Here is a 13,113-nt window from a genome sequence, read left to right as displayed (position 1 = left end):
CATTCGTTTATATAATGACCTGGCTGTTTACAATAATTACATGTCCCTTTAACGGGAGCTGCAGGATGACTGGCTTGATTCGTACCCCTCTTCTGACTGTCTTGTGGAACAGATTGTGCAACTAGTACTTTCATTTTCGTGTCTTTCATACGTTTTCTCTCGTGTTCTTGCTCTTCTCTGATTCTATTCTGGTGATATTGGAGCATCTGTAACATCTGGGACGGGGTACTAGCTTGCCATGTACTTTCGACTTTCAAAACTCGATTCTTAACTTGTGGACTTGAATTCTCGACTAGTTTAGTAACAAAAAGATGAGGGTATGACTCGCTACTCGTCTTCAATCCACTGTTTATAATGAAACATTTTTCAAATCTAGAATAAAAATCACTAGTGTCTTCGTCTTGTTTCTGTTTACAGGCTGAGATTGCATCCCAGTCTTCCTTTTTCGTGGCTAGTAATCTTGGCAAAACTTGAATTAACAGCTCAGGTAATTCTTTACATTTCTCTCCAAGACCGGTACCTGGTACTCGTATCTTATCTTCAGCTTCTAGAGCTGCCCAATCGATCTTTTTCTCTCCCACCTCCCATTCTTTTTCCTTGAGTTTCTCGTATACCCCGGCGGGCAACAGGACCTTTAGCATTTTAATAATATCTGGATACGTATATTCTCCCATACGGAGCATGTCCTTTAATTCTCGGTGGAACCCTGCTGGGTCTTTGTCGTGACAGGGAATTAACTTCTTCATCTCTAAGAGTTCCATCTTGGTAACTGGGGTGTAAACAAATACTCGTTGCATTTCACCATCTGCTGTCCTGACTGGGTGTACTTCTCGTAACGGATTCTGTCTATCTATGTAAAACAGTTTACTTTCTGGAGGTGAGACATGAACAAAATGCGGGTTCAGGAACGTTCTATATTTGTGACGCTGTTCTAGAATAACACTAATTAAATCGGTACCTAAACCTTTCCATCTATACTGGAGTAACTCATTCAATACATCGTGTAACGGACCTGGATCAGAATGTTGACCCTCATACAGTGTAATGAGGTGCTGAATCATATACATACCCACCAGTCGCTGCTCGGCTGGGGGCAGTTTCAGAAACATTTGTGCCACTATTTCGTCTGGAAAAGTGGTAGAATCAGTAGTCCACCGGACTGCTGATCGGGCTAGTTCTTGTTCATGCATAGTACTAAGTTCACTATAACCGATTCGTGATTTCAGAATGTGATCGGTAGCTTGAAACACTTGTTCTAGAGAACCTTGTTCCGGTGCTGGATGATGAAAGACTTTCTTGTGTTCTAGGCGTAAATGTCGGTCTGGGAATCTAGATCTACCTACATACGCTATTCTGGCGGTATTCTCGTCGTCTACCTCTTCAGTAGAAGAGTCATTTTCTTTCTCGCTGACTAGTGCTTCTTTGCGTTGTTCGTGTAACCTTATTATTTCCTTACGAATTTTCTTGTACATACTCTCTATACTACTGATGGTTCTGTGCTTACCCTCGGCTATATTATCACTCCACCTTGTCAGGATTCTCATTTCGGCCGGATCTTTAGTCGGGGAATCTTGTTCTCTTATTAAACAATTAATCAGAAACTTTAATAGCATGAGCTGGATCTCAGCTTTCCTTTGAGACATGGCTTCGCCAATACTTTCTGGATCATCCCCTGTACGGATGAAACGATATATTCTGTCTAGATCTTTTTTCATATCCGGTAGGGTGTCCAAATACCCGGTCACCCGTCTTACACGTATGGAATATATAACCGTACTATCATCACCTGTGACTGGATCATAGCGGCATTCAGTAAGGGCTCGTCGGATTTCTGCAACGGACTTATATTTGGGCGTACGCTGTAACGCACGTTCATGTAACTCGACTAACGTTACACGTTGGTGTGGCGGCGGGGTACCAGGAGGACCTCCTCCTGCGGCCCCTAAACTAGAATCGTCGACTGATACTCTTCGTGCTGGCGCGGCGGGAAATTGTAATGTGGGCTGGACCGGGGGTACCGTAACAGGTACTCCGGTGACTGGAGGAGCAGGATTTACATTATTTACAGGAGCTGGCGGGACAGGATTTGCATATTCTGGGACTGTGTCGTCCAAATAGGACGAAATAAAAATATCAGCTGCGGTCGGTTTGTGACGTAGCTTGATCGGAACTAATGGTGGCGGAAAATTACTGGATGCCTCCGGGGTTGCTTTTGGCAAGCCCTCGGCAAGAAGGGGATACATACCCTTAATGAGGGCATTCTTCTGTCTGTCTGACTGTTCGGTTTTAACTCGTTCACCTATCTCGATTAGTTCCCTTTCTTGGGCTCTTTCTATGGATTCTCTACTTAATTCTGACTTTCTGATTTCTTTTTCGGTTCTTTTATGAGATTCTTTGCGCCATAACTCGATGGCATCTTTCTGTGACTGTCTGGCTTTCTTTTTCCATAATGCTTCTTCTACTCGCATGATGCACTCGGCATCCCACGTACCTGATACGGGCCATCTATACTTTTCTTCTAACTCTTTGGTGTACTCCACCCATAAATCTAGATACAATATGGCACTTATGCCATGCTTTTGATACATAAAGTGACCTGGACTGTCCCTAGGCGGGACAGGAACTGCTGCTTCTAACAGACCTTTTCTGGTTTTTAACTGACGTAATTTGGAAAACAAAGGCATGACTGAACTGTAATCTAGACACAATACAATACACAATGAACACGATAATTACACCACTTTCATACCACGACATTAAAATACATGAAGAACATTTAAAATAACAGTTCGAACAGAATACTACCTGGAATACTGAAAACAGAATACATGAATTTTCTCGAGAACAGAACGGACTAGAACAGAAACTAGATGCACTGCTGAAACAGTACGAAACTTACCGGTCTCAAAAAGAGACACGTCAGGACCCGCATCCACCGGAGTGGACACTTCGTGTTGGGTCTGTGTACCACCAAAACCCACGGACCAGAGTCAATTAGATTGACCCTGTCTAGATACTACCCCAGCAACGGTACTCACCGGGCAGCAAGAACGGAAGGCCTCGGACTGGACTGGACTGCTACGACGCCGGACGGACGAACTTCGGACTTCAGTTACGGGTGGGCCTCCGGATACCTCGGACCTTGGACTCTCAGCTTGGGCTCTGGTCGGGACTCGCCGCGTTCCTCCACCGCCTCGTCTGGATGCTGGACCGCAACCTCCGTCTCCTCCGTGGGCCTGAGGGATACTTGAAGCAGAAATATCTGCACGTGCACGGTATGGTTCCGTCACGGCTGCAGAGGATCAGGGGGCATACGTGGCTTCACCGGCGCGTGGGGAAAGGGCAAGTCCCTATTCGGGCGCCATTATGTGGTATATAAATAAATAATACCGGATCTATTTTTGACTGGACATATGAATAACAGATAGCTCAATAAAATAAGAGTCAAGATTCGAGGTAGTAGGAGTTTGCAGGTTTTAATACAGCATAAAGGACAGGAACAGGACAACCTGCATGGGGACAGGATGGCAGGGCCCGGCAGCTGCCGGGGCAGGATCTGGAATGAACAGGCAGGCGTAAGGGATAACATTTAATAACAATGCACAAGCATATATACTAAAACAGTTGCATTACAATACATATGATAGGCGGAGCAGTGGGTGTGGTCAATAGCAGTCGCGAAAGATAAGGGTGAAAGTGGGTGTGACAGGAGGCGTATACATAGACAGGTGATGTAAACGTAACAGAATATGTCATAAATGGGGCGGAAACATGGAGGGGGCTACCTAAGGAGCCGGGACCTCTAACCTAGTGGTGCGCGCAAGCTTGCAATGACGTGTTACTAGGAGAAGCTGGGGGCTATGACTTCTGCGCTAGGAGCAGAGACTGAAGTCTGGAGAATCAGGGCAACATGTACCTAAACCCTATCTAGTATCTGATGTTTAGAGAACATGTTGATATAAACTAAAAGTCAGGAGGGGAAAGGCTAACAGACTCTAAGACTGGTGCATGCATTATTCTACATGTAGTGCGTGTTGAAGAATATTAAATGACCATTAATACAGTATTTCTCTTACATGGAGACGTAAAGGTTAGACGATGACTGAAACTATTGATGCGATTCAGTAGCTTAGGAATGCAGAGAAGGAGGGCTGGACTGATAACTAGAATCATAACATATTCTTGGCAGACTCGTGGGCAGAGCCAGGCTGAGCCGGGCACTGTGAGGCAGGAAGTAAGGGAAGGGTCAGGAATACAGGTGGGGGCTGCATCGCTCCTCAGTGAGGGTTCAGGAGACAGGAGCTGAATCTGGTGTCCGGGCCCTTTTGAGGCCTAGAAACGGGGACTTTTACTGGAATAACGTGCACACTGTGAAACGTGGCAACGTGACTTTACATAGGCCTAATACTCGTAGCTTTCACGAGAACTGGAAACTAGCATACTAAAGATGGACACAACTGTAATTGCATCTTTAATCGAACTTGGGGAATACATATGCATATTAATCATGCACACATAACATAAGATGGGGAACACGTAGGGACACAGAACATGGCAAAATTTACTTTTCCACAAGATGTCACCCCCATTCACCTCCCGGTTACCATGATATGCGATATTCCAATCAGCAAGTTCAGATCTTACAACAGTACGTCCGCTTTATGTTATTTTGTCAGAAGTGCAATTAGTCACCATAGGCATTTCAATGTCAGAGTCCCCGGATGAGCTAGGTCTGTGGTCAGAGTCCAATTCTCGATTGTCAGCGTCTCCCACTGAGAATGCAGGGCTCATTACACTAAAGCACATGGTTGCGGCCACCTCCACTGCCCTCTGCTATCCTTGTTGAGCTTCTGCCATCGAGGGGGCTGCGCTGTTGTTACCTTGTGTTCTGCAGTGCAATCTGTTCCTTTTTGGTTTCCTACACGGCGAACTTGAACCAGGGTTCAACTGTGGGTGCAGGTCAGTCCATTCCCACACTTCCTACAGGGTCCTGAAAAACTGTATTCCGGCAATGGTCATCACAAGGGGTCGGGCCGAGAGCAGCAGGGCATAGGACAGGCCCCTTTGGCGGAGGCGTTTCTTTGCATCTAGGAACGTGGAGCTTTGTTTCTGCGTGTCTTATGTGAAATCTGGGAAGATCATAACATTGCTATTTTTTCGGACGGTCCCTCTTTTCCTGGCTTAGCCCAGGATATGATCGAAGTCTTTGTAGAACAGCAGTCTGGCCACCACAGGTCACGGTGGCGCTTCCAGCAGTGGTGGTCGTGCCAGCACTCTGGGTGCCCTCTCCAGGGTATAAAACAGGGAAAGGCCTTCTGGCGTCAATTCAGCAAGTTTCCATTGTTCTAGACAGGCCAGCATGTTAGCCCCTTCAACGAGTTCTAGTAGACCAATTACTAATATGTTTTTTGTTGCAATCTATTCTTGGCATCCTCTGCCCCAAGCTCTAGTGTGCAGACCTTGCTCTCCATCACAGTGAGTCACTCTTTAATTATCGCTCGGTCTGAGGGTTCTCCACTAGTTCCCTCTCCTCCACTGTGACCCATTCAGTCAGGCGACGGTGTTCATCCCTCAGGATTCCCATATCTGACACCAGGGTGTCGATCTTCGTCTCCAGCACCTCCCTGGAGGCAGTGATGGCTTCCAGGATATTATGGAGGGTGGGTCCGCTAGCAGGGCCCGAGAGTGGCACTGAGGATCAATTGGCGCTGATCAGGTTTGTGCTCAGGACCCAATCACTTGGGTCGAGAGGAAGGAACCCAAATTTGAAGTTGAAATGCAAATCTTAGCTGTCCCCGTGCGTGTTATGCAAGGTGTAGTAGGCACCCCTAAATAGGCTTGTGGCGGCTCTTCGATTCCCACACTGAGATTACGGTTCTGCACTGTGCAATGCAGTAGCTGTTGTTCCTCCAAAGTTCACAGTGTACGATAATGTTCTGTGTAAGGTCAATGCTTCATTGGCAGTCTGCAGTCAAGACGTCAAACCCATCTTGGGTCATGGGAGAGTAGGCCGGTGAAGCTTGCATATAACAGTAAGCCCCAGCAGTGATGTAGTGTCCGCTAGATTCCAAGGTGTTCTGTCCAGGGACCCCCTTCAGGGCGTTTCTTAGTGACCTCAGGGAGTATGATCACTCCGGGCAGTGCAAACCTGTTAAGAGCCCTCCTTCAGCAGGCGCAATTAGTCCCTATGCAGCCTGGTAGTTTGCGTCCCAGTGCAGAAGGAATCAAGGGGAGGCACTCCGGTGGGTATGAGGCCAGTAGGGGAATGCGCCTTATGACCATGTAGAGCGCATACCTGGCCAGAGTGGTCTGCTGTCATGTGTTGCCACTCAGTCTCATTCCCACAGTCTCTAAGGGTCCCTGTCTCGAGGGTCAAGAGAGGGATGAATTGCCAAGTCTGGGAAGCAATCAGGGGTCGATATCCAGCATCTGTTATATGGCACTTGGTGACCCCAATGACAGGCAACGGAAGAAGGGCGAGGAAGAAGGGCAGTGTCTGCGTTTAGGAATACCATTGTTTGGCGGACCAGAGCATGCAGCACCTCAGGAACCCCTGGGAGCGCAGCTCCACGTTGGAGCCACTAAAGGTGCCAGGATGGGTTGGGAAAGTAATGCCGATGCTGCAAGGGGTACCCCTGCGAGGTGTCCCGGATCAGGCACATCCCCATCAGGGGCGCTCTCCTCAGCACTACTCAAGTGTGAAGCAGTGGGCAATGGGGGTTATTCAATTAAGTCACTAACCTTGCACCTGTAGATCCTGGCACTGCTGGCCTGCAGCTCGAGGAAGCTTAGAAGTAACCCCCGCTTCTGGCGGGGGCGAGGGGGGTGCTACCTCTGCCTGTAGGACAGGTGTACTGTTTGAAGTCAGCTCTCTGGCCACTACGAGCCCACTTTAGGCAGAGCCAGTTGCTCCAGCCGCCCACAGCGCTGCGCTCCCAGGGGGTCGCATCGTCAGCAACAGCAGCCCTTCAAGGCAGAAGTTTTCATCCTGCTGGGGCCGTAGTTAAGGTCTGCTTTACCCTAAAACCTGTGGGTGTCTGCAAGGGTAGACGCTGCAGGAGGCTCGTCCACTAGGCCTGTTCAATCCGCTACACATGGGTTGCATCCAAAATATGGAGAGACCGACAACTGTTCTCAAGTCACTAATGGCGCTCCGATGTGCACACCACGCTAAGCTAGCACTATAGGGAGGGCAGGGGAGGCACAGATCTGTCATTGCTTGCTTTCCAAGCCCCCTTGTGTCTGCAGTATTTAACTGGATGGGGCTCCCGGGCAGGAGCTCTGGCGATGTGCGGCTCACTCCATAAACACCAGGCCATGCCCCAAACTATTCTGGGAATATTTCTGTATATGTGAGTTACAAAAACTAAGTTGTACAATCTCGGCGCAAACAGTGTTGAAGTAGTATAGATATATATATATATATTCAACTAAGTTGCCTCTGATCACAAGGACGCCACTCTGCTGGTGCGGTTTACACAAACTATTTATTTCACCAAGCTGCACATTTTGTCCGGTTATTTCAAGCCTTCCCCGACGCTTTTCGAAGCTGCTGCTTCTTCCTCATGGGGCCATGGGCAGCACGTGATAGGGTTTAACCACAACCTTCATTTTTAAACCATTACGTGCACACTCTCTCCAGTGAGGTATGCTGGGGGCTGTAGTTCGATTCTTGCCCTTCATTGGGGTCCCTCATGTGCCATAATTCAATGCCCTTTAAAACTCATATCACCGCCCTCCAGGGGGCTCCAGGCATTCAGTGCAGCAGTTTGATTATGAAAACACCAGCGCTGTAATCCAGGCGGAGTGATCCCAGTTTACAGACCTGTTACTGTGAGTCTTGCCAAAACAAACATGGGTACATAGGTTAGTAACTGGTGCACATACACCTTATAAAAGTTATTATTTTCTACGTAGAATCTTTCTCCTGTTGGAAACTTTTTTTTCTGCAGAACCAAAAAGTTGTGTGTAGTATAATCAATACAAGTCAACTGTACACAGAGTTACTCTTGAATGCAAACATTAATAACATGTTCATTACCTCTACACAGCTATTGTGGATTTGGAGCACATGCATGCTGTAAACACTTACACCCATTGGCTGGACACAGGCTGAGTTAGTGGCTGTTTGAGTGGGTGTTTGGTTAACTGAGTGGGTGTGTGAGTGGCTGTATTGGAGAAAATCTGTGAGGTCTGTATGGGTGAATGAGTGGTCGTCTGAGTGCCTTTAGGGATGAATGAATGGGCATTTAAGTGGTTGTGAGTGGGTTTTTTGAGTAGTTGTATGGGTGGGTCAATAGGTCACTTGAGATGCTGTATGGGTGATTGGCTGTATGTCTGAGTGACTATGATTGAATACGTGGTTGTATGAGTAGCTGTGTGAATGAGTGGCTTTGTGAGTGGCTTGATGAGTGAGTGATTGGGTGGGTGGGTATCTGAGGGAATGCATGAATGAGCTAGTGGGTGGGTTTGTGACAAGTTCTATTGATATGTGAATAGGTATGTAAATGGTTCTGTGGGTGTGACTAAGTATGAGAGGTTGTATGGGTGTGTGAGTGGTTCTGTGGATGATGTCAGTGATGTCACTGACATGTCCTGAGTGATGCAATATGTGAGTTTATAAGCAGTGCATTGTAAAGGCGCACATTGTAATTAGCTCACATAACTACAACTTCTGAATTTCTATGGTTTTGTACAAGTGAAATCTTAGCCAAATTACAACGTCCCTCTAACCTTCAGTTTTTTCAGCGAATTTCTAAGTTTTTTGAAATTATATTTCTTGACTATGACGTCCCTGTAACCTTTGTTTTTTTCAGTGAATTTCAAAGGTTTATTTAATTTTAATTTTGAACTATAACGTCCCTGTAACCTTTGTTTATTTGTGAAAGGGTTTGTTTCAAATTTTATTTCCTAACTGTAAGTGTGAGTGCTGTTTCGGTCCGTCAGTGGGTGGGTGAATGGCTGTACGGGTCTGTGAGTGGGTGTGTTAGTGTTTGAGTGTGTCTATCAGTGGGGGCGTGAGTGGGTGTCTAGGTGCCTGTGTAGGTGTGTCAGTAGCAGTGTCAGTGACTGCACCACAATGGAACCGCACCTGCCCCTTTATCTAACAAGAGTCCACAGTTTTGCACAAAATATCTACTCAAGTTATGTTCTTTCGGATAATTAGTAACTGCTACCTCATTGGCTAAATGTCCCATGCATATTCTACACTGGATCTGTGTAATGGATCATAAGAAAATGTCTCCAGTGACCTTGTGTGCTTTTCAGCAATGTGATTGTTTCTTCTGTGTCTTATGCCAGAAATCTGTGATAACGTGTATCCCCCTATAGAGCGGACTACAAAGAGGTAAATCTCCACCAAACAAGGGTACCTCCTCTTAGTGCTTCTTTGTTTGGTGGATATGTCCTCATTCCTCAGCATGAAGAAATGGTCATCCAAATCGGTGGGAAACATGCTGGGGGGACCTTTTGGTAAGCTGTTCCTAATCCTGGCAAAATGCAGGAAGACCTTGCATACTACAAAGGTGGGTGGGGAGGCCGCACCCCCCCCTCCTGGGCCAATTTCGGCCCTAGGGACCCCATCACCCGGGGCGTGGCCTTCAAATGCTGCGTGCCCTTGAACTCACCCAGGGCACCTAGTCAGCACCTCTAAGGGGAGCTGGCATTGCTCTGCTACCCAGGGAGCTGTAAAACATACAGCTCCCTCTCTGTGACAGAAGTTGTTTTATCTTTTACCCTGTCTGCTTGACAGTGGGCAGGGAAACAGACGAAACCGCTCCTGCTTGCCTGGAGCAAAGTTTTCACCGCGGGGTTACTCTTAGCACTGACTTGGCTGCCACAACTTCTGCCAAGTCAGAGCAAACAGCAATGTGCCGGGGGTAGGGATCCCGTGACATAGCAGGAGCCGGGCCGGGGGGATGGCAGTTCCCAGGGCCATTAATGGCTCTAGGAAGGGGGCGCGTCCCCCCTCCTTTCACAGGCCTGCCCTGTGGAGTTGGTGGTCCTGTGGGAAGTAAATGGCCCGGAAGGGGGACCGCATTCCCCCCTCCCATATTTATATAGGGAAGTTGCGGTCCCCGAGAGGCCCCCACTGGACACCTTTATTATGTTCTTTTATTGCCCTATGGAATTGGTGGTCCCCATGGCTTCTCGAAAAATAAGGAGGGGGAGAGGGGTCCATGTGCCCCCCCCTCCTTCTATAAAAATAAAGCCTCAGGAAGGTGATGGTCCCGGAGGCCAAAGAACCTTAGGAAGAGGGCCCAGTGCGCCTCCCTCTTTTTTTTTTTTTTTTAAATGTCCCCAGGACCTGGCCTACTCGGGGGCTATTTTTAAAACAAGCCCTTGAGCCTGCGCTTCTTTTTCTTTAGATTTTTTGCAGATCCCCTGCGATTTCCGCTGAAAAATCTAAATAAAAAGTGCTTTTTTGCACTGGTGGGGTCCAGGCCTAGGGGCTTAGAGTATTTCTATTTTTTTCGAGACTCTGCTTAAGTGGAGTCCCAAGATGGCTGCCAACACTTCCTGGTTGAAATGTTGGCAGCCAATGAGATCAGCACGGGATCCGTGCCTCTAGATATACAAATTTGGTTTTCAGTTAATATTTCTAAAACTACTAAACGGATTTACACTAAGTCACAAAAATCTTGCTTTATAGACCAAGAGCTAGCTTTCAGCCAAATTTGGTGCAATTCCATCCAACAGTTCAGGCTGTAGTCATTTTCAAATTCCCAATGGGAATGAATGTGGGGGAAACGCGCTTTGGGACACTGGCCCCTTTTTCTCGGCCCCCACTTCACCGATCACACCAAAACTTTCTAGACAGCTGAAGTGACAATCACATTTTTTTTTAATTTCGGGAGGATTCGTCAAACAGTGTGGCAAAGTTCTAGCCAAGTAAATAAACGCATTTCCTATGGAAACATGACCCTAACTATAACTACCTAATATACACATACATATCTTTACAAAGAAAGGATAAACCCATTCATGAGGTAATGGTTTGAGGTTGCCATTGTAAAACAGACATTTTTGTGCTACTCAAGGAAGCACAGTCCTAATTCATATTTGCTCTGATTAGAATTACATAGCACTATTGTAAAATTGTGTTTCGGGGCTTCCTAGTACTGCCTCGATATTCAAACACATATGGACATTCAGATGTATCGTAGTAAGGCTAAACCCCGCAATAAATCTATACAGTATCAAACTGTCTAGTATCTCAGTCGGATGCATCCGTCGTTTTCAGAAATCGAACTTCTTGTGAATGTTCCTGGAAACCAAGGAGGGGGAAGGAACGTAAAGCTTTACATTGCCTACTCACATTTGTATCCAATGGGTCACCCCGCACTCCAGAGCTTGAGAGACGTCAGTTCACGATTTAACCGGGACATGTTCTTTACTTGCAGTGGGTCACTGCCATCATTCATTCACAGTCAGTATTCCTACTGTGTGAAAGAAACTCAGAGGCCGCTCGTATGCGTTCTTATAAAGAAAGCGCGCAGCTGACATCACGTGCTTGTTTGAACCTGAAATAAACTTACATTAATCTGCACATTCCAGCCCTATTCTGGAATGTAACCTCTCACACGGGATGCTACTATATTGGCCGAGAGAGCTGCTGCTCAGGATCCTGTTCAGCCGCATTACAATCCCTGCAATCACCGTCAAGATATTTACGTTGCTTCCATGCATTACGTGACGATATTTCGCAATATTAAAACTCTGAAAAGGCTTACTTGATTTCCATATTGGAATCTTTAAAACACTCAATCAATCTTTGCGCGGCCTGACAATGGGCTCTTTCTGCTTATTAACCAAACATTTGTAAAGTCTGGAGGGAACTTAGAATATGTACCACGGTGCTCAAACACGATATCCTAGCCAGAAAAACAAGCATTGGAAATGCAATAGGTCTCGCATTAGAAAAGTTGGAGCTATTGGTCTAGTAAATGACAAATATTTTATTTATTTGTTGGTTTTTAAAACAGCTAAATTGATAGCTTTGTCATTTACAATGCCAATAGTTATAACTTTCGCGAATGTGACACCTAGCGCATTTGGAATGCAACACTGAAGAGAGGGTGCTGCCACAGCACTTAGTCATTCAAACTAAAACCTCCCTCCTCTAGATTTGCTTGGTGTGTTTGGACCATGGAGGCTGCGAGCATTGGAGGTTCGGGCACTGTGGCGGTGGTGTGTGTGTGTGTGTGGGAGGGTCTCTGTTTACATTTAGAGAGGAATGGAGCGGGAAAGTAGAGACTGACAGCGAGGTGTGAGAGAAGAGAGTGATTGGGAGAAATGGGCGAAGCTAGGAGAGAGAAATGAATGAAAAAGGGGAGGCAGAAAAAATAACACGGCCTGGCGGCCGTGAGAGAGAGGGGAGGGGAGGTGCTGGCGGCTGGGGAGGGGGAGGAGAAATGCGACGAGCATTGGAGGTTCGGGCACTGTGGTGGTGGTGTGTGTAGCTGACTGACATCGAGGTATGAGAGTGAGAGAAGAGAGTGATTGGGAGAAATGGGCGAAGCTAGGAGAGCGAAATGAAAAAGGGGAGGCTGAAAAAATAACACGGCCTAGCGGCCGTGAGAGAAAGGGGAGGTGCTGACACCTTGTTCGGTACAATGCCTTCCCATCTCCCCCCTCTTGTTACGGGACACGCCTTTTAAACCCCATTCACTGGTGTGAAATGGGGTTAACAGGCCATTAAAAAAAGCACATAAAGCAGATCACGAGCGGCAGGAAAGGGGGTAGAGAAACTGTCACAGATTAGGTGGAAAGCGGCGGTTCTGCATACCAATACACCGGCCCCGTTTACTGAATACCGGAAATGGGAAGCGATAACTCGGCCGACCAGAATTAAATATGAAAGCGCGAGTGGTCCTGACTGAAGCCAGGCGTGCAGAAACCCTCTCCCTGAACAGGGCGATCCGGCTGCCCGTCACCTGAGCGTTCGCACGTGATGGAATGTCACAGAAAAATGTACCGTGAAGGAAAACGACATTCTGTTGTATCCTGCAGGTAGTGGTTGATGTTTATCCAGCAAGGAAACCTGTATGGTCAAATCTGGGTACATAGTGGCGGGTGGTGTCACAATCAGAAATGATAAAGTGTTCTTGACAC

The 13,113-nt window shown here is 47.0% G+C and overlaps 1 protein-coding gene across 3 annotated transcripts in view; it reads right to left on the bottom strand.

The window, feature by feature from the left end:
- IRF6 (interferon regulatory factor 6) overlaps positions 1–13,113 on the bottom strand; it is a 482,736-nt gene that overhangs the window by 316,072 nt on the left and 153,551 nt on the right. Inside the window, exon 1 of one of the 3 annotated variants that reach the window (XM_078644487.1) lies at positions 11,318–11,440. The exons of the other annotated variants lie outside the window; for them this stretch is intronic. The gene's annotated coding sequence lies outside the window, so the exon portion shown is untranslated. Of the gene's footprint in view, positions 1–11,317; positions 11,441–13,113 lie in introns of those variants that run through there. 3 annotated transcript variants of the gene reach the window in all.

This window comes from Lissotriton helveticus, chromosome 5_1 (assembly GCF_964261635.1).
Source record: "Lissotriton helveticus chromosome 5_1, aLisHel1.1, whole genome shotgun sequence".
In the NCBI taxonomy this organism is placed as follows: domain Eukaryota; kingdom Metazoa; phylum Chordata; class Amphibia; order Caudata; family Salamandridae; genus Lissotriton; species Lissotriton helveticus.
This window is presented reverse-complemented; position numbering and strand designations above follow the sequence as displayed.